Source organism: Macaca mulatta, chromosome 1 (genome assembly GCF_049350105.2).
Source record: "Macaca mulatta isolate MMU2019108-1 chromosome 1, T2T-MMU8v2.0, whole genome shotgun sequence".
NCBI classification, from domain to species: domain Eukaryota; kingdom Metazoa; phylum Chordata; class Mammalia; order Primates; family Cercopithecidae; genus Macaca; species Macaca mulatta.
The window spans coordinates 19364238-19386236 of NC_133406.1; the positions used below are offsets into that span (position 1 = coordinate 19364238).

Consider the following 21999-nt stretch of genomic DNA (forward strand, 5'->3'; position numbering starts at 1 on the left):
TGTAATCCCAGTTACTCGGGAGGCTGAGGCAGGAAAATCACTTGAACCAGGAGGCGGAGCTTGCAGTGAGCTGAGATCGCACCACTGCACTCCAGCCTGGGCAACAGAGCGAGACTCCGTCTCAAAAAAAAAAAAAAAAAAAAAAAACCCAGAAACTTTCAAAATTAAAAAAACAGCATTTGTAACTGCTTTAAAAAATAATCTAATGTTTATAGCAACCATGTAAGGGCTGAGTCCAGAAGAACACCGTTCAAAACTGTAGCAGGAGGGCAGTGTTGTCTGCTGGGTCCTGGAGACCTTTGGTGTCCACGCTGCTCTCACCATGCCTTGGGTCCAGACTGCATCACAGCCTCTCGGGAGACGTGGGCCCTCGGAACCTCTTTAGCGATGGACTCCAGGCTGCAGGCAGCCCAGCGGCAGCAGCAGCAGCAGGATAACAGAACCTCTGGATGCACTCTTCCTGGGAAGCTTTGCTAATTTGCAGCCGCTGCACCGTGTTCCTCATTAACGTCTGTCAGCTTAGTCGTCACATCATTTCACTGTGGTGGCACGGACCCAGCTCGGAATTCTATATGGAAAAAGCACCTGGGTCCCAGTCTTTTATTGGCTTCAACACAACCAGAAGTGCCTGCTCTTGAGGCTGGTGGGCCTCTAGGCAAGATGTCCCTGCCCATCAGGATAAACTGCTGGGCATCCAGCTATGATAATGCCCTCAAGGACCCTGTGTCTGTGACTCCTCCTCCATCGGACATGGGCAGCATCCACTGGAAGGCAGTGATTCCAGAGTGCAAGTATCAGTCCCTCACCGAGGAGAAGGAAGGAGAAGCCAGCCTACCCGCCCCTGCCATGACAGTGTGGCACGGTCCCAGTGGTGAAGTCTAAAGCTACCCATATCATCACGAATTCTCTGCTCACAAAACAGACCCAGGAAAGTACTCAGCATTTTGGGCGACAGGCAGGGCTGAGAGGTGCTGGTTACACACCCTACAAGGGCCTCACCACGGAGGAAACCAAGTACCTTTGAATGGCAGAAGTGCTCCACCAACTAAAGCTACAGAGTGGAGAGAGAACAAGACAAGAGAGGCAGCCTGTATCGGCCCAGTCTGCCCCAAGCTGCGCTCCTCACTGTTCCCCTGAGCAGAGGCCCAAAGGCTGGTTCACTTCTGGTTCTTCCACAGCTTTACCTGGCCCAGATCCCAGCACCACGGATTCTGGAAGTGGAGATAAGGACAGAAACTTGTCAGATAAGTGGAGCCTCTTTGGACCGAGATCCCTTCAGAAGGATGATTCTGCAAGTTTTGCCACCCAGGCCTACCGAGGAGCCCATAAGCCCTCTCCAGTGGAACTGATCCGTGCCCAGACCAACGACATGACTAGAGATCCAGCAACCTTGAAGCCACCCAAGATGGACATCCCAGTGACGGAAGGGAATACACAGCTGACACAGACCCATCACCTCAAACCCGGTGACTTGAATGTGCTCACACCTACTGGCTTCTGGAGTGCTTTCTCTTCCAGTCCTCTGGTAAAGACGGTTTCTTGCCCCATTCCCCTTTTAACTTGGCTCTGACACAGGAAAGATATATGTATATCTTTCATATATATATATATTTGTTTTTTTTTGAGACGGAGTCTCGCGTTGTCACCCAGGCTGGAGTGCAGTGGTGCAATCTTGGCTCGCTGCAACCTTTGCCTCCCAGATTCAAGCGATTCTCCTGCCTCAGCCTCCTGAGTAGCTGGGATTACAGGTGCTTACTACCACACCTGGCCAAATGTTGTATTTTTAGTAGAGACAGGGTTTCACCATGTTGACCAGGCTGGTCTTGAACTCCTGACCTCAGGTGATCCGCCCCCCTTGGCCTCTCAAAGTGCTGAGATTATAGGCATGAGCCACCATGCCTGGCCGGAAAGGTATATTTTTAAAAACCTGTTAATTAGAGGCTAGAGCTGGAGACATTATTGGTTTTTGAGAAACATTAGTACAAAGCTTGCTCTTGTGTGGAAGAAGCCCTTTTGTACTGCTTTAAAGCTAGACTAAATCATCTCGGCAGGGATGTATGGGGGACCTCATTACCTAGTTTTTCATCATTTACCCTAGATAAGAACTTTAAGAGGTGCTCACTGACTCGCTGAGATGACTCTGGCCCTCTTGATGGCTGGTACTGGGCTCCAGCCTTGTCACTTAGGGAACCCAAGATCTGTTTGGGACCTGGGTACAGGTAAAAGCCAGACTTGGCAGGGACCCCTCTTTCTAGGCTGAACCTTGAGTCCCCCTGCTTTTTGGTAGACCTAATGGATCACTGTCCTGCAGCCAGTTCTTCATGTGGGGCACACACCTGTAATCTCAGTTACTCTAGAGGCTGAGGCAGGAGAATCATTTGAACCCAGGAGGCGGAGGTTGCAGTGAGCCAAGATCAGGCCATTGTACTCCAGCGTGGGCAATAAAGCGAGACTTTGTCAAAGAAAGAAAGAGAGAAAGAGAGAGAGAAAAGAAAGAAGAAAGAAAGGAGGGAGGGAGGGAGGGAGGAAAAAGGGAAGGAAGGGAGGGAGGAAGGGAAGGAGGAAGGAAGGAAGGAATTGGAAGGAAGGAAGGAAGGAAGGAAGGAAGGAAGGAAGGAAGGAAGGAAGGAAGGAAGGAAGGAAGGAAAGCTTTTAGTAATTTCACAAAGTGATATATCTAGTAAATGACAAAGCTAGAGTAGTTACGTCTGAGCCCATAGCCTTAAGCTCTTAAGTGTTAGGCTAAATAGTTGAGAAGTCAAGATGAAGAAAAAACATGGTTAAGAAATTACAGTCTGGGCCACAGGCATGGTGGCTCACACCTATAATCCCAGCACTTTGGAAGGCGAGGCAGGTGGATCACCTGAGGTCAGGAGTTCGAGACCAGCCTGGCCAACATGGAGAAACCCCATCTCTACTAAAAATACAAACATTAGCCGGGCATGGTGGTGTGCGCCTATAATCCCAGCTACTTGGGAGGCTGAGACAGAAGAATTGCTTGAACCCAGGGGGCAGAGGTTGTGGTGAGCTGAGATCACGCCACTGCACTCCAGCCTGGGCAACAGAGCAAGACTCCATCCCCCCACCCCCCACCCAAAAAAAGAAATTACAGTCGGATTATCCTCTAGAATTATATCTCATTTTGTCTTGATTGGAAGCCAAGAATATACCAAAAAATTAAAGATTCCTAGTGGCCAATGCAAAAAAGGAAGAAAATGAATTATAAAATTGTGATATTGTTAAGATTAATAAAAGTTTAGGATGGCCCCAATTTTTTTGATACCTCTCAGTACCCCATGAGTCTTTATAAAGAGAACAGTATGTGATGTCATAGATAATGTCTTTGACAACATCTTTACAAAAAAATACCATGACCCGTTTTATACTCATGCATTTGCAATTCACTCACTTAATCACAGTCAGTATAAAGTCAAATAATGTGAGTTGAGGAAGTTCTGTATGAGGCCAAACAAACGTCGTCTCATTCACAGCTCTCTGGAGAACTGGTTTGAACCAAGGTTGTATGTATGTGTATGTATGTGTTTCTGTGCTGTGTGTGTCTGTGTAAGAAAAAAATGGATTGTATTTTCTTCGGAGAACTTACCATACATATTTTAATAAGAATTATATAGAGGGCCATGGCTGTGATTTCTGAGGTAAAACCTGGAGTACAGGTAGTCTACGTTGCTGACTTAAAACACGGTCCCAGGCCGGGTGCAGTGCCATGTAATCCCAGCACTTTGAGAGGTTGGGGCAGGTGGATTGCTTGAGCTCAGGAGTTCGAGACCAGCCTGGGAAACATGGTGAAACCTCGTCTCTATGAAACATACTGAAATGAGCGGGGCATGGTGGTGCCCACCTGTAGTCCCAGCTATTCGAGAGACTGAGGTAGGAGGACGGATTGAGCCTGGGAGTGCAGAGGTTACACTGTACTCCAGCCTGGATGACAGAGCCAGACCCTGTCTCAAAAAACAAAACAAAACAAAACAAAACAAAAAAAACAAAGCCCCAGAGAGAGACAGAGGTTAAACTTGAGCAACTAATAAAGATTTACACCAAAACAGCATGGTACTGGTACCAAAACAGAGATATAGACCAATGGAACAGAACAGAGCCCTCAGAAATAATACCACACATCTACAACAGCTGATCTTTGACAAACCTGACAAAAACAAGAAATGGGGAAAGGATTCCCTATTTAATAAATGGTGCTGGGAAAGCTGGCTAGCCATAAGTAGAAAGCTGAAACTGGATCCCTTCCTTACATCTTACACAAAAATTAATTCAAGGTGGATTAGAGACTTAAATGTTAGACCTAAAACCATAAAAACCCTAGAAGAAGACCTAGGCAATACCATTCAGGACATAGGCATGGGCAAGGACTTCATGTCTAACACACCAAAAGCAATGGCAACAAAAGCCAAAATTGACAAATGGGATCTAATTAAACTAAAGAGCTACTGCACAGCAAAAGAAACTACCATCAGAGTGAACAGGCAACCTACAGAATGGGAGAAAATTTTTGCAATCTACTTATCTGACAAAGGGCTAATATCTAGAACCTACAAAGAACTCAAATAAATTTACAAGAAAAAAAACAACCCCATCAAAAAGTGGGCAAAGGATATGAACAGACACTTCTCAAAAGAAGACATTTATGCAGCCAACAGACACATGAAAAAATGCTCATCATCACTGGCCATCAGAGAAATGCAAATCAAAACCACAATGAGATACCATCTCACACCAGTTAGAATGGTGATCATGAAAAAGTCAGGAAACAACAAGTGCTGGAGAGGATGTGGAGAAACAGGAACACTTTTACACTATTGGTGGGACTGTAAACTAGTTCAACCATTGTGGAAGACAGTGTGGCGATTCCTCAAGGATCTAGAACTAGAAATACCATTTGACCCAATTATCCCATTACTGGGTATATATCCAAAGGATTATAAATCATGCTGCTATAAAGACACATGAACACATATGTTTATTGTGGCACTATTCACAATATCAAAGACTTGGAATCAAGCCAAATGTCCATCAATGATAGACTGGATTAAGAAAATGTGGCACATATACACCATGGAATACTATGCAGCCATAAAAAAGGATGAGTTTGTGTCCTTTGTAGGGACATGAATGCAGCTGGAAACCATCATTCTCAGCAAACTAACACAAGAACAGAAAACCAAACACTGCATGTTCTCACTCATAGGTGGGAACTGAACAATGAGAACACTTGGACACAGGAAGGGGAACATCACATACCGGGGCCTGTTGAGGGATAGCATTAGGAGATATACCTAATGTAAATGACGAGCTAATGGGTGCAGCACACCAACATGGCACATGCAACAAACCTGCACATTGTGCACATGTACCCTAGAACTTAAAGTATAATAAAAAAAATTTTTTTTAAAGAATTTAACATGTTGAGAAATTGCCCAAAAAAAAAAAAAATTTACTTGGATGGGGTCATCCTACCTAAACGTTATAATTTGCTTTTGATCAACATGAATCAACATTATCTCATAAATATTATTTTTAAATGTCAATAAGCAAAATTCTAACCTATTCTAACCAATTTTAAGAGAAATATGTAAAATGTGAACCCATATGCCAGTGCTATTTTGTGTTCCTTCTGTTGTTTTCAAAATATAAAGAGGAGTGACTCTTACTGTTTAATTGTAAATAGGAATTTTAATCTCGTGAATAATGACCAGGACTTGAAATCATATTATGGGTAAAAGCACATGAGACGGCTCCCTTTAAACTATAGCTTTGATTACGCAATACAGCATTGTGGTTTGAAAGATGCTCTTCTCTCTTTTTATAATGGAAATAAAGTGCCTTATAAATGAAGATTTTTATTAGGTATTGAAATAAAGCAGTAAGAATAAAAAGAATTTGGAATAAAGTGGGATTGGTGAGAAAGAAGTATTAGTAATACATACATCAAAATATATGAAGTTGTCAAATAAAATATTACTTGAAATGTCAGCCAGGTAATATTCATCATGCAGCTTGAAATATAGAACAAAATATTCAGATGTTTCTATTTAAGTCAGAAATAACTAATAAGCCTACCACCAAAAAGTTAAAAAGTCACAATTTGGCTCATCAAAAGATATCCCTGGGTTTCAACATAAAAGCAAAACTATTAAATTCATTTGAGAATCATCTATGATCATTTTTGTTCATGAAATGGTTTGCATAATATAGATTGAAATTAATGGTAGCTAAGATCCAAGGGCTCCACAAAAGTGAAATATATTGAGTGCAAATCTTAATGAGAAAGAAAATGAAATGACAATTAGGGAGAATGGGCTGACGTCTTGATAGGACTAATTACAGAAACCAGAGAAAGTTCATTGAAGAAAAATGTGAACCTGTATCAACTTTTTAAGCAACATTTTTACTGCGGTTGCGTATGGTAATTATAAATTTATGTTTAAATTATGATGCTGATTTGGCCAGGCATAGTGGCTCACACCTGTAATCCCAGCACTTTGGCAAGCCGAGGCAGGTGGATCACGAGGTCAGGAGTTCAAGACCAGCCGGGCCAAGATGGTGAAACCTCATCTTTACTAAATATACAAAAATTAGCCAGGCGCGGTGGCAGGTGCCTGTAATCCCAGCTACTTGGGAGGCTGAGGCAGGAGTATCACTTGAACCTGGAAGGTGGAGGTTGCAGTGAACTGAGATTGCACCACTGCGCTCCAGCCTGGGCAACAGAGTGAGACTCCACAAAAAATTAAAATAAAATAAAAAATTATGATGTTGATTTTAGATGAATTCCTTAAATTCAGTTTTACTAGCATTAAAATAATTTGGTCAAAATACTTTCCTTATAGCCTCATTCACATAATACCTTTGTAATTACATAGCTGGATGGCACATTAATCTTCATGGCATCACTAGAATGTAAGCTCCATGAAGGCAGATTCGTCTGTTTGCTTCACTACTATACCCCTTGCACCTATAACAGTATGGTGCGTAATTGCTGCTCTAGAAGTATTTGTTAAATAAATGAGTGAATTTTCTGTAAGATATGTCATTTAGACACAGAAGTAAAATGTCCCCAAAACTGGGAAATAAGGTTAACCCCTGAGAATAAAACTCATAGCAAGTAGGACATACGAAAAGACGATAGCTATCTGTCTTTAAAAGAATAATTTAAAAGATTATCTATATATATAATTAAATAATTTAAAAGATTATCTATATATATGAAAATAAGGAAACTTAGGGCTCCTGAGTATAATCAGATATGGGATATTGTATCAGTGAGTCATGATATAAACATGATTGCAACCAAGAAAATAAAAGCCTAATTTTTTACATGTTGTTAGAAGACTATATCTAATGGAAGAGTCCTGGGGAATAGGGAATAAGAAATGAAATTTTTTTATTTCCCTGGCTCCTTTACTAGTAAACAGATAAGCTCCATGAAGGCAGATATACTTTTTTTCCTGTTTGGATGGATGGATGGATGCATGGATGGATGGGTGGATGGGTGGGTAGGTGGATGGGTGGGTGGATGGATGGATGGATGGTTGGGTGGGTGGATGGAGAGAAGCGTGAAGGGAAAGAGGGATGGAGGGATGAGTGGATGAACAGAGATTTATTTGATCATTTATTCATGTATCAAAGAACTTGCCCATGCTAATCCAGCACGATTCAGGAGAAAATTATGAAATCTGGCAGAGGGCTCTGGTCACCAGAATGATATACTCTATTTTAAAAGAGAGATAAGTCATTGGATTTTACCGTGCCTTGGTTCTATTAACAAACAGTTATTGAGCACTTGCTATTGAATAGTTCTCAAATGAGATATCAAGACTCATGGGAGGTCATTAGGATACAGAACCAGTTGGCTGTGATTAAAACAATACTAAGAGTGGTCTAAAGAGGGTAGAACTGTATTTCTCTCCTGTGTGCATGTCTAGAATAGTATGGTGGCTCTGCTCCATGAAGTTACTCCACAAAGAGTCAATGTGCTCTTCAGGTTAAGTTAAGCTATGTTGCCGGAAAAACAACCCTGAAATCTCAGTGTCTTAACAATGAAACACTCTTTGGTTCTTCCCCTGCTCATGCCAGTGGCTGCTGTGGATCTGACTGCTCCTCTGGGAAGCTCATTCAATAGTGGTGCAAGGATTCACATTGATGCTGCCTTTTTATCAAGCACCAGGCTTAGAGACATGGCCAAACCCCTAGCAAATTCAGCCAGGAAAGCAACAAGAAGCCCCTTTTTGATTTTGACAGTTTACTACGTACATAGGCCGTGAAACGAAACACAGCCAAAGGTGCCCACTCCAGAAGTCCTTGTCCCACACACCAAAAGGATGACTCTGAAACAAGAGGCCCAGTGAATACAACACAAGTTGTAGGACACCCCGTTGCAGAGGAGCTAATTCCCACCTCTAACCATGTGGTTTTATAGTCTGCAGCTTTATTCTGAGAGAGATAGTGCACAAAGCCCCACACCTCCTCAGAACCCAGGAGGCAATGGGAAAGGGTATAACAGCTGAGCAGGAGCAGAGGGAGGCTGTGGGTGGGGGGCTCAGAGCAGCTCACACAAGCCTGTCAACTTCTTGTGTTCTGAAAGGGCCATGAGGCATTCTGGCAAGACTCAGATTCACTGCAGGGCAAGCTGGTGCCTAGGTGGTCATTGTAGATAGTGCAAGTTCACTGGGGTGTCATGTGGAGCTGTTACCTACGCCTGCATCTCCATCATCCCCACCTGTCTCAGAGGAGAGGATCAGGCTGGAGAGTTGTGTGTGCTGCAGCCCAGAAGCCATGGTATGTCACAACTGAACATAGCTCTGCCTGACTGCTGGAGGGGAGTCGGGGAGCTCGAGGGTGTTTAGCAAACTGTAATCAATGTCAGTGCCTCAGCAGGTATGGCGCTCAAGGCATGGGACCCAGGCTCCTTCTCCCTGGTCATCGACCATCCCCCAAGCATTTGCCTCATCTGTATGATCCAAGGTGGCTGCACTCCAGAAAGCAGGAAGGACAATGTATTTCCCTTCATTTTGAAGGAATGACCCCGAAGGTGTGTGCATTACTTCACCTCACATCCCACTGGCCACATGATCACTTGCTGCAAGGTAGACTAGGAAATCTAGTCTTTATGTTTGGTAGCCATGTGCCTGGCTTAAACTTCATTATACTGGAAGAAGAGGGGGACAGATCCAGGGACAGTATGTAGCATTGGTCACAGGTATGTTGGGATCATTTGTAAGGTGTTTTCCAGGTAATGTGGCACCAATAAAAGTTAAAACATTGAAGCTTGTGAATGGTTTTTTGCAATTTGCGATTTATGTATCTTTCATCGTGTTTCATTTTGATATGGTTTTGAAGGAAGAGGAGAGCTGCAGGTAGCACATTTGAGAAAATGAACCTAATCTTGGTGGAAAGGCCTACATGAAATACCCTTTAGAACAATGCAGCTCCTTTCACATAACGTCATCCTCTGCAAGCAACCCCCCAGATGATGAGTCCAGCTTCCCGAAGATTATGAAACCAGGTAGAGCTCGTGCCTTAGTTAAGAGCTTAAATAGCACGGTCACTGTTGATGAATCTTGTCCATGGTGAAAACTCTTTTTATTTGGTTATCATGAGATTGTAAGTTAGCTCTAAGTATCTAGTTGATGCTGATTTACTGATAATAGTAAGTTTCTAAAGCTGCTAATAAGCTTAATCGAGTCCCCAGGACATAGGGACTCTGAATCAGGGGCCTGCCACACTGTGAGCCCTGCCTGTGCATGCAGCCAGCTAACTTCCCTCTAAGTGGTTTCTATTGCAGGCATGTCTCAGAGAAACAGGTTATTCTCATACTGTGCAACCTCATAGCCTGAAAACACATGTTTACACCAGCATGATTTCCAACCAGAAGCTGCACTGTAGAGGCAGAGCATGTTCATACAGCAGCATCCCTTTGGGATAGGAAGCACTACTGACATCACCAAGAATCACAGAAACTCTTACGGCAAATACACAGGAATTCCCAAATGCCTTTTCCCCAGCACTGAAAAATAGGACCATTCCAGTAGTTCTGATTTAACATCTGATTTGAAATTCATTGACCAGGGGAGAAAAAAGAAACAGATCTCATGCCAGCATGATACCTTGAAAATAAAATAATGAAACTTTACCAAAAACCCAAGTCAGAAATACATTGCAAATATAATAAAAGGTGTACAGCACCCTGCCTATCAATTTTCTTAAATGATCTTTTCATGTTCTATGGAAATTATAAACATAGCTATTCTCAATAAATGTGTAATTTGGGTGGAGAAAAGCCCAGAGCTGGCATAAAACTCATCTCTGTCGGTAGGTTTTCAGATGTTTCTAAAATGAAATAGAGCAGAAACAATTTCAAAGCTCTGAGAAAGTGAGCTGTTTCAAAGAGGTAGCAAATAAAAATGAAACACCTGCAAATCCTGCAGAGACATGTACGGCATCATCAGCCTCTGGCTTCCAGGCTCGGTGGTGGAGATTTTGATTCCAGTAGGATTGTGTCCACATTAGAAACTCCAAAAGGCAGCCTTTTCTTTTTTCTTTTCTTTTTTCTTTTCTTTTCTATTTTCTTTTCTCTTCTTTTCTTTTCTTTTCCTGTGCCAAAACATTCTTTATTGCCTACAGCTACGGAGAGCAACTAAAGCTTAATGAACCAATGGCAAAGACCACAAAAAGGATAGTAGCTAAGGTCGGGGTTTTTCTTAAATTCCATTATGTATTTTATCATCACTGATTCTGTTATAAACCCCAACTTCTGACCTTTGAGACCAACTTCGGTGTCCACAGAGACAACCCACCAAACCCTGTCTTCAAGCTCTGTGATGTCTCAACACAAATGTCCTTCTCCTGCGCCACTCTGTCCCAAGTGGGCGGAATAGAGCTTGTCTGACTACCTAGAATCACTCCAACCTTGACATTTTAAGACATCAACAACGCACTTTCCAATCAAAACCTCCGGAAGAACCGTACCTACTAACAACCCTCTCTTAAGCTGCCTGGAATGTCCTCATTGAAGCGCACAACTTAACCATCTAGTTCTTGCTTATCTTTAATAATAACAGCTTCTAAGAACATTTCCTATGGCTTTTGATTTAGTGATGGTGGAGAGGGGAAGGTTCCCATTAAGGTTTAAATATTGTTGGTTTTATCTCATAATCTCTTAATCTAAAATAACCCTTTCACTCTTTCCTTTCTTTCATGACATTGATGTTTTGAAGAGTTTCAAAATGCCCCACATTCTGGTTTTATCTGATTGATTCCTTGTGATATCATTTGCCTTGTTCCTCCACCCCCTGACTTTCTCAAAGTTAGGTCTACAGCAGTGCTGTGCAATAGAAATCTGTAAACCTGCCCGGTGCAGTGGCTCACACTTGCAATCCCAGCACTTTGGGAGGCTGAGGTGGGTGGATTGCTTAAGCCCAGGAGTTCGAGACCAGCCTAAGCAATATGGCATAACTGCATCTGTACAAAGTAAAAAAAAAAAAAAAAAAAAAAATAGGCAGGTGTGGTGGCATGCACCTGTAGTCCCAGATACTCGGGAGGCTGAGATGGGAGGATCCTTTGATCCATGATCACATCAATGCATTCCAGCCCAGGTGACAGAGCAAGACCTTGTGTCAAAAAAAACCAGAAAATATCTGTGAACCACATACATTTTAAATTATCCAGTAGCCACGTTTTAAAAAATGTAAAATAGGTAAAGCTAATTTTAATAATTATTAACATTAACTCACAAAATGCTGATTTCAACACAACATTTTCAAATTATCAGTGAGAGGCTGGGTGCAGTAGCTCACACCTGTAATCCTAGCATTTTGGGAAGCTGAGGCAGGTGGATCACCTGAGGTTAGGAGTTTGAAACCAGCCTGGTCAACATGATGAAACTTCGTCTCTACTAAAAATACAAAAATTAGCTGGGCATGATGGTGTGCTCCTGTAATCCCAGCTACTTGGGAGGCTGAGGCAGGAGAATCACTTGAATCCAGGAGGGTGGAGGTTGCAGTGAGCCGAGATGGTGCCACTTCATTCCAGCCTGGGCGAAACAGTGAAAGTCCATCTCAAAATAAATAATCACTGAGAGATTTTACATTATTTCTTCATCCTGAGTCTTTAAAACTTAGATATTACATGCCTACAGCACATCTCAATTTGGACTAGTTACATTTCAACACTGAATGGCCACACATGGCTAGTGACTACCATATTGAACAGTGCGGGTCTACAGGCTTGATTAGATGACAGGTAAAATTTTTGGCTGTGATACATCTTAGATGGTGGTATGCATTTCATGTTCTACTGCCACAGACCACTATTTAACGGTAGTGTTTATTGTTAACATGGACCGATATTTCTATAATAAAGATACTTTCTTCCCTAATCATACTCAGCAAGTAATCCTCGGGGTAATTCTTTAGTACCAGGGAAATATTTTTGGAACAAGTGAAAAAAATTGACTATAGACTGGACAATAGAGGGTTTTATGGAATTTGATTTTTCTTAGGTAAGAGATGGGCATTATGGGATGTAGGAGAATGTCCTTTTCACTAGGAGCAGGATGAAGTTTTTAGGAGTGAAATATGTTGGCAACTTCTTTTCACACTGCGTTAGCAAAACATATTGTGTGTGTGTCTGTTTGTGTGTGTGTGTGTGTGTGTGTGTGGAGAGAAAGAAATAAAGCAAATATGTCAAATAGTAACAAGTTTTTAACATAGAGTGTATAGATGTTTATTACACTATTTTTTCAACCTCTATAATTTTGAAATTTTCACAATAAAAAGTTGGGGACAAAATTTTTTAAATAATAATAGTGCTTATTTTCTACCTAGGACTGTACTAAAGGATTTTTGTGCATTTCATATTTAATCCTTGAAACAACAATACAAGGTAGTTATAATTATTACCCCAGTTTTTCCTGACAATGAAACTAAGGTACAGAGAAGTTAGGTGGTTTTCACAAAGTTACACAGATAATTTTATCAATGACAGGTGAGATTCAAATTGAGTATATCTAACTTGGAATTCGTGTTCTGAATAACAAAAGTATATTGCCTCCTGAGCATTCAAAAGAAATATTTCAAGTTCAGAAAAGTCATTTTTCTAGGTCTTGATAACCTCAATCTTTATTCTAAAGACCAAGCAGCAGTGCGAGGTGAACCCAGAGAGAAGAAAACCCTAATTCAAGACCCCAGATGACAAGGCCACATACCATGACGGTAGTCCAAGGCAGCTGCCTACTTGCAGGACCAGATTCACTGTGTTCTTACATCAAGAAACCTTTGCACTGGCTTGGTCTGTTTCCAGGAACTGGAACCGATGGTTTTCTCCAGTCACCCACAGGCAACAGGCCAACACAAATAATTTCAAATACGACTGGCTCTTAAGCCAGGTTTTATTTCAACTCACTTCTCTCATTGGCTATAGGATGACAAGGATGACGACAGCCACTATTTACTGAACCCTTATTGTTTATGTGCCACACACTGTTCTAAGTTCTCTTCATACAGCACCTAGCTTAATTCTTTCAACAACTCTGGGAGGCATGTTCCAGAAGAAAAATGAAACACAGATGCTGAAGATAGTATGTAGTGCTGAGATAAAACAATTCCAGAATACTTACTTCTCACCACTCCATGGCAGAGTGAGAGGTGCCATCCCCAGGGAGCTCGTGTGCACTGGAACTGGGCAGAAAGGCCATGAGCTCCTGGGTAGCAGCCACTTCATCATATTCCCCACTAGGAACCACGTGTGGGGATGGCGTCGGGGGGACATTCGTACCCACTGGACACCTTCTGGGCTGGCATCTGATGAAGCCCTTTAAAATTCACTATCTTGTTCAAGGTGCAGGACCACACTGGAGCCAATTGTTATTACCTCCATTTCACAGAGAAGAAAATGACACTCAGGAAACTATATGATTTATCCAGAGTCTCACAGTTACGAAGTGGTTTCTGCTATGTAAAAAAATAAATGTTGGTTAAATGAAAGCATGAATGAATGTATACACATACATATAATTTCATAAATTTAGAAACACGTATGTTTTATAAGCCATACATATTTATTCACCAAAGAAAACCTACGGCCTCAATGCCCAAGGATCCCCTGTCAATAGAGGTAGCCCTGATGCTGAGGACTGCAGGGAGCACCTGGCAGAAAGGAGGGAAGGAGCTGAGGCCAACAGGAAGAAAGAAAAAGGACCTAGGGCTGAATCCACAGATCTGAGCAGGCACAAGAAATCCAAGGCAACACCCACTCACCACAAGAAATCGGAATCCAGACGAGAGCGCAGGGCAGGTGGAAAAAGGAGCACCTATGAACAATGATTCTGCTCGTGAGGAGGGTCTGGGGTATTGTCCAAGACCCCTGGTCTGGGCCACAGGGCCTGATGGCACGGGTAGAAACTAGAATGTGAAGGGAGCTAAGGAAAAAAGAGGCTGGAGGGGGTGATATGATTTGACTGTGTCCCCACCCAAATCTCATCTTGAATTGTAGCTCCCATAATTTCCACATGTTGTGGGATGGAGCCAGTGGGAGATAATTGAATCACGGAGGCGGTTTTCCCCATACTGTGCTTGTGGCAGTGAATAAGTCTCACGAGATCTGATGGTTTATAAAGGGAACGTGCTTTTGCTTGGTATTCATTTTCTCTCTTGTCTGCCACCATGTAAGATGGGCCTTTTGCCTTTTGCCATGATTGTGAGGCCTCCCCAGCCACATGGAACTATGAGTCCATTAAACCTCTTTTTCTTTATAAATTGGCCAGTCTTGGGTATGTCTTTATCAGCAGCATGAAAACGGACTAATACAGGGGGCAACCTACCCCTGACCGGTCACTTTGGAAAACCAGCTGAAGAGAGCTCCCCCTGAGCTAATTTGGAAAAGGCACCTGCTCTGGGTGGACAAAGGTACAAGCCTCTGTAAAGAGAGCTCAGGTCAGATTCTGGTCCCAACTTGTTCCCTCAGCCAGGAACCTTTGGGCAGTGCACAAACCATACAACTGTATGAAGCAGACTTGAAGTTAAGCAGGCAGTTGGAGAATTTGCATCAGATACCTCTTTGTCCCACTGCAGAGCCTCTGGACCTCACCTGTCTCTCGTTCCAGCTGTGTGGATTGTGACCTCCTACAGACACAACCTGACTGCACCAAACCTCTTACCCCGTTCTTCTATTGACGGAGGCCTCCTCCCCACTCCCCCACCAGGCGCCCAGACAATGCAGGTGCAGCCCACAGGGCAGGGGTAGAACATGCCCTCCTATTAGCTCTTTCTACGCTTGGTGCCCCACACCCCTCGCTCCTGCTCTCTGAGATTGAACTCCATAATAAAGTAATAGCACCTATGTCCTCCGTATCTCACTTTGTTTTCTGGAAGCCTGCACTAAGGTAGAATCAATGGAAGCCAGGGGCCCACCCAGAAAAGTGCACATACAAGCAGAAACTGACATGGGGTCTCAGTGGGTTTGTGGCTCCCCTGAAGGCCAGTTTTAAAACCTCAGCCTTGAGGAGAAAGGTAGAAGTTACAGTTCCTCAGTAGAAGCATGTTAGCTTTTTCTTATTCCTGGACGCACCCCAGGTCGCTGATTCTGAGAGAGCTCAAGAATTAAGCATGGAGAAGGGAGCTCAACACAGCAGACAGCAGCCTTCAAACACTCGCCAGAAGCCCAAGCCTGGCCAGAGTGAGGCAGCCGTCAGATTACTGAAGAACTAGATGAAGATTTAAAATGCATTCTGAGATGAGAGAGGGCATTTCACCCCCACCATTCTCTGGGTTTTAAGCAGCCATCTCCTAACCTCTGCTTACACAGTCTTTTCACAAAAAGTCCTTTGCATCTTAGCAAGAAGCAACAAAATTGCTCCAAAAGATAAACAAAAGGTTAATTACAAAACCTTGTGAACTCCAGAAGCCCACAGGCAAGAACAGCTATTTACTTCCCCAGCTCACAGCTCTGCCTGCCCTGCTGCAGGTGTCTGTCCAATGCATGCAGCCATCTGAATCACTGCACCTGCTCCCACCACACAGCAAAAGAAAATACCACCTGGGATTTGGACAGTTTTCCATAAAGCATTCCAAAGTGAGTATTCCAAAGACAGAAACGTTTGCCTTTTTGGAGACCTTGAAAGGAATCTTGGCATTTCTCCCCATTGTCTTCTAAGGAGGGAAGAAGAATCCCCCAGACTGATGCCCCATCTGTGATGAATATGCGTTCAAGAAGCTGGAGGAAACCATTAGCAATTGCTGCATGCACACGTAAGGCACCAGCCTTGGACATTCATGCTATCATTTTGACAACCTGTCAATCAAAACTGGCGTCCAAATGCCAACCAGAGAATCCCAGAAGAAAGTGGACATTTAAGTCTCCCCAGTGCCCTTGCTCCACGCAGACGTGCTGTGGATGAACAGCTGCTTTTCACCAGCCCAGGTCCTCTGAAAATTCCCGTTGCAAAGGGAGCCACCAGACCCTGCATTTCCAGCACCACACGCCAGTGCCAGCAGCAGTACCTGTCACAGGAGCCTCATCAGAAAGTCGAATCTGGCAGAGCTGTCTTCTGCCTGTATCTCCAATCCCAATGACGATCAGAACTAGGCACCTGGCAAACAGGTGATGAAAACCTCAGCCCTGGGTCATAAAGCAGCCCTCCTGACATTTGCTGGATTAGGGATGAATGCATCTGGAAATTGACACAATCAGGAAGCTAATGTCACATTTCCAGATCTTCTGAAAACGTAAGCTGTGGGTGTTTAGTGAAACAACGACACATTGTAATAGGGAGCATCAGCAACACTTTGCTGTGGTAAACTGCAGCCTCCATACAGTCAGGCCATGCAGACGCACACAGTGCATGGAAAATTTAATTCACACAGTCACTTGTTTTTCCAACATTTATTCTACAAAGATGCATTCATTGACACTTATGGAAGCAAGTGGGTGGAGCGCAGTTTTCAAATTGCTCTACTCTGCTGGAAGTCTAGTATTCCCAGGGCATTCTTCATCCAACAAGTATTAATTGAGCACCTACTATGTGCCCGGTGCCCATTCCCAGTCCATACTCATAGCTGTGAGTAGCACAAACAGGATCCCTGCATACGTGGAGTTTAACTTCTACTAGGAAAAAGGACACCAGACAACATGAATAGGCAAAACACCTAGTAAATTGGAGAGCAAAACATACTGAGGAAAAAGTAATGAAGCAGGGAAAAGCAGACAGGATGGTCAAGGTAGGTGGGTGGGATTTTAGATGGAGTTTCCAAAAGTCATGATAAGACCGGGCGCGGTGGCTCACGCCTGTAATCCTAACACTTTTGGAGTCCAAGGATGGTGGATCACTTGAGGCCACAAGTTCAAGACCAGCCTGGCCAACATGGTGAAACCCCGTCTCTAACAAAAAAATATAAAAATTAGCTGAGTGTGGTGACACGCACCTGTAGTTCCAGCTACTCAGGAGGCTGAAGTGGAAGAATTGCTTGAACCTGGGAGGCAAAGGCTGCAGTGAGCCAAGATCATACCAGTGCACCCCATCCTGGGCAACAGAGCAAGACCCGGTCTCAAAAAAAAAAAAAAAAAAAGTGTTTTTGGAAAGGAGACTCCTTGGAGGTTTTGAAGGAAGATGGAGGTACAACCACTAGGACTATTCAGAAACGATCTCTAGGATGAGTGACCGCAGGCAGTAAGAGAAAAGAGGGAAGACACTAGTGAGAGCTGGGACTGAAGGAGAGTGAGGAATCGGTTATGTCCTCCAGATTTTCAACTCAATTCAATGACCAGAAATTGGCAAGTTTGAGAAGGACTTGCCTGGAGGCAATGGTGATGCTGGGGAGCGGAAGGTCAGGAAAGTTAGAAAGTCTAGAGAGAATGGTCAAGAACTAATCCTTGAGGACACCAGTATTTTAGGGGAAGGGAGAGAAAAAGGTAAGCAAGAGCATTAGAGATAGTTGAGGCCCTAGAGGATGCAGAGAGCCAGCAGGGGGTCTGACCAGCCAAGGGTGTCCAGCGATGGTCAAGGACCTACCACACATTCGTGAAGCCAGGTGGCTGAAGCTGACCCAGTCATCTTTCAGAGGGCAGTTTCAATGGGAAGCATAACGAAGGAACAAAGGTAGACTCCTTATAATTGTTGGGTAGTCAAGAGAAAAGGCTGATGGGCATGTGGGAGGATATAGGATCGATATTTAAGATAAATTAAGAGTATTGTGTGTGTCTGTAAACAGCAGCAGGGAAAGTGATGGAGACTTAAGAGACAGAGGGCTATGGTTAGATGGCAAGAGATTGTGTGCCTGATTTAATCTGTTATAAAGCTCAAAGAGGGCTTACAGAAAATACCAGTGTAGGCTGCATGCCAAGTCAGAGAATACCAGACACTGAATGTCACCGACACCCACATTTGTCCCCACAAGAACATCCATTCTCAGTCTTTGAAATGGCCACAGTTGAGAAACAGTTGGCCATGCCCTCCAGCATGACATTAAGGTACAGGAAGAAGCAGGGCTGACCGTGCACTGATTTGTGCTTTCTGTGGGTGCTTCTTTATCACCACCTTGGCATCCGGCCAGGTATTACTGCTGGGATTTCCCATGGCCTCATTTTTCTGAGTGTGTTTCTTGCCCCAGGCCCCAACACACTTTCACCTCCATTGAGCCTGGTCTGTGCCATTTCTACTGAGTCACATCCCCTCAATCCTCCTTTGTAATGAAAAGCCACTCTCACTACTAGTTGTGTTCATTATGGAGCATTTCACAATTCCTTCCCCTTGTCCATAACATTTATGTTCTACCATCAACCAGAACTTCACATTAAAACCATTATAACAATCCAGTCTCCACAAGCTCCTAACATCCCAAAGCTATGCTGCTTCACGGATGTTTCTTCCTCTGATGAAAAAAGACATCTTCCTCCCAACAGGTGGACCCAGCAGGAGAGAGGGAACAGGATTTTGTAAAGAATCAATCCCCATGACTCCATTCCTTCCTCCCACAACAGAGCTGGCTCTAGAGTTGAGGGGAGGGCAGAACAATCAGGGGACTCCAAAGCCGAGGAAGGAGGTGCCAGACCTAGGGATGCCAGTGAGGCACAGTGGTCATGCTGGCAATGGGGACCAAGCTGGGTAGAGGGACAACAGGGCAGGCCAGAGAAAGGACATTACAAACAGGCTCATCGGGTCAGACATGGCGGCTCACACCTGTAATCTCAGCACTTTGGGAGGCCGAGGCAAGAGGATCACCTGAGCTCAGGAGTTCAATTCCAGCCTGGGCAGCATAGCGAGATCCCATCTCTACTTAAAAACCATTAGCCAGGCATGGTGGCATGCACCTGTAGTCCTAGCTACTTGGGAGGCTGACGTGGGAGGAGCACTTCAGCCCAGGAGTTGGAGGCTGCAGTGAGCTAGGATCACACCACTGTACATCAGCCTCTCAAAAAAAGGAGCAAGGGAAGCCAGGAAGAGTCCAACGGGGAGGCTCAAGTATGATTTCTCACATCAGCAACGGCAGATGGGCAGGAGTGGCAGTCCTGGGAACGTGGGTCAGGATGTCTCAGAAGGGTCCCCATTGTGGACATGAGGCTACAAAAAAATACCAGCAGGAAACAAGAGGGAAGACTGGGAAAGAAGAGAGGTCACCAGCAAGCAGGAGTGATTAGGAGAGGTGGCCCAGACACACCAGGGAGGGAGGGCAGAGAAGTCAGTGAGTGGGGATGGCAGAATGGTGTTGGAAGGACATGGGGACAAGAGGGCACAGGGCAACAGAAGTAACATCCATTAGAGACACACGAGAGACATACAGGCTGAGGGGGAAAGGGCGAATATCACCTCTCCGTCCAGCCACTGAACTTGTCTGCTGGAAGAGCTGGAAAAGGTAAACAACAAAGTAAAATGAAAAAAAAGGAGTGTTCAGAAGTTACACAAAGGAATGAGGAATCAAAAATGACACCGCTGCTGCCTCTACAGTGGCTTTTACGAGACATAAAGCAGAAATGTGTGAGCTTATTAGACAAAAGAATTCAGGCTATAGCCTGGCACACTGGCAATAAATCAAAGTAACCTCTATGAGTTATGAGAAACCAGGGCCGGGTGCAGGGGCTAACGCCTGTAATCCCAGCACTTTGGGAGGCCGAGGAAGGGAGGACTGCTTGAGGCCAGGAGTCCCAGACCAGCCTGGGAAGCATAGTGAGACTATCTCTACTAAAAACTTAAAAATTAGCTGGTTGTGGTGGTGTGCACCTGTAGTCCCAACTACTCGGAAAGCTGGAGGCAAGAGGATCGCTTGAGCCCAGGAGTTGGAGGGTGCAGTGAGCTAGGACGGCACCACTGCACTCCAGCCTAGGCAACAGAGTGAGATCCTGTCTCCAAAGAAAAATGAAAAAGAGAAACCAAGAAAAAAAAAAAAATACCCAAATCCCTTCAAGTACACACCCCCTGCTTGCTTTTTTTCTGGAGACTTCACATCACTCCTTAACAATGGGCAGTTTCCACAGCTGCCGTAGGAGGCCGAGTCCAGGAAGCTGCAGAAGACAGGCTGTGAAGGAGACCCACCCACTGTGGTCCACAAGCAGCGGTCAAGGGCAAGCTTGAGAACGGGGCTGTGTGTTGTCTGTGCCACTGGGGGTCCCCGATGTGCTACTGTCCAGGACCGCCCAAGGCAACATCCCAGGCAGAGTCACCCCGCTGAGCCTTCTCTTGCCCAACTCCCCTTACACCCACCCCTCCCTTCAGGTGTCCGCTCTCAGCCAAAACCAGGGTGCCACGTGGATTCCGTGCAGGCATTAAGGATCACACCCCAGGCCCTACCAGGGGCGCCTCTCACCACCCAGGCAGGTGTCAGTTCAAATATCACCCCTTTCTCCAGCCGCTGAACTTGTCTGCTTTGCTGCCAACCCTGTGACCACCCCGTGGCCTATTTGTTTCCTGGCTCGTTGTCAATGTCCCCTGCTAGAAAGCTCCCTGAGGACCAGGGCCGTGTCTCCGTGCCTGGTACAGACAGGTGATTCACACACATCTGTCAGGTGATGAGGGGTCTAGAGCCACAGCAAGTCCGGTGGGGACAGTCTCTCTGAAGCCCAGCATTTCGCCGTCCCGGCAGCTGAGTCCCTGACTCTGCCATGTGGAGAGCTGGCTGGGCCAACTCTCTTTGCCTGTGAGATCTATTCCAACAGGATAAAAATGAACAACAGAGCCTCCATATTCGCCAGCCGGAAAAATGTTTCTTCTACCCTATGAATCAGCAAAATGGAGTTAAAACAAATTCTTTGCTGAGGAGCATTTGGAGTTCAAATAGAAACGATTGTGAGGAACCTGTGACCGCTTCCCCTGAAACAGGAACACAGCAGAGAGCCCTTCAGAGCTGTGCAGGGAGGAGGTGGAGACCCAGCCTTCTCTTCTTCCTCCCCTTCCCTCAAGGCTGACCGCCTGGCAGCCGCTGCCAACTCCCCTCTAAAGGCCCTGCAGTGCCACCGCCAGGACGCCTGACGAACTGCTCCACATTTGTCAGCTCCCCCAGCATTCCCAAGGCAGGGGAGGAATTTCCAGCACAGGAAAAACTAGCCAGGGCTCCATGAAGGCGTCGGAGACAGTGAGTTTCCGGTCTGGGCACTTGAACCAGGGGCAAACCTAAGACCGTGATTTTAGCTCCCGCTGGTTTACAGCCCGTGTCCTTGAAAGGTCGCCGCTCACACCAACACCCATCTCCAACTGTGAACAAGAAATGGCGCCACCAGACTCTCTTCCAGGCTCCTGCAGGGAGTTTACTGCAGAAACAAAACTCTGTCAACACAAAGCATTAAGTGAAAGGATGCCAGACCAGCCCAAGCCACTTCTGGTGGCCAGAGCTTCGAAAGCCTGTCCGCGCACACAGTCTAGATGAGAAAAGGAAGGGAACGGATGACTTGCACAGTGCGTAAGGCAGGACTGTCCCTCAGCCCCCACAAGATAGCACAGGAAATAAAATCAAACGTAGGGTGTAAAACACGGGCAATTTCTCTTAGGTA

At 44.8% G+C, this 21999-nt stretch overlaps 1 pseudogene; it reads left to right on the forward strand.

Annotated features, from left to right (window-relative positions):
• LOC694772 (putative monooxygenase p33MONOX pseudogene) lies at window positions 1-14348 on the forward strand (annotated as a pseudogene).
• Window positions 14349-21999: the final 7651 nt, after the last annotated feature.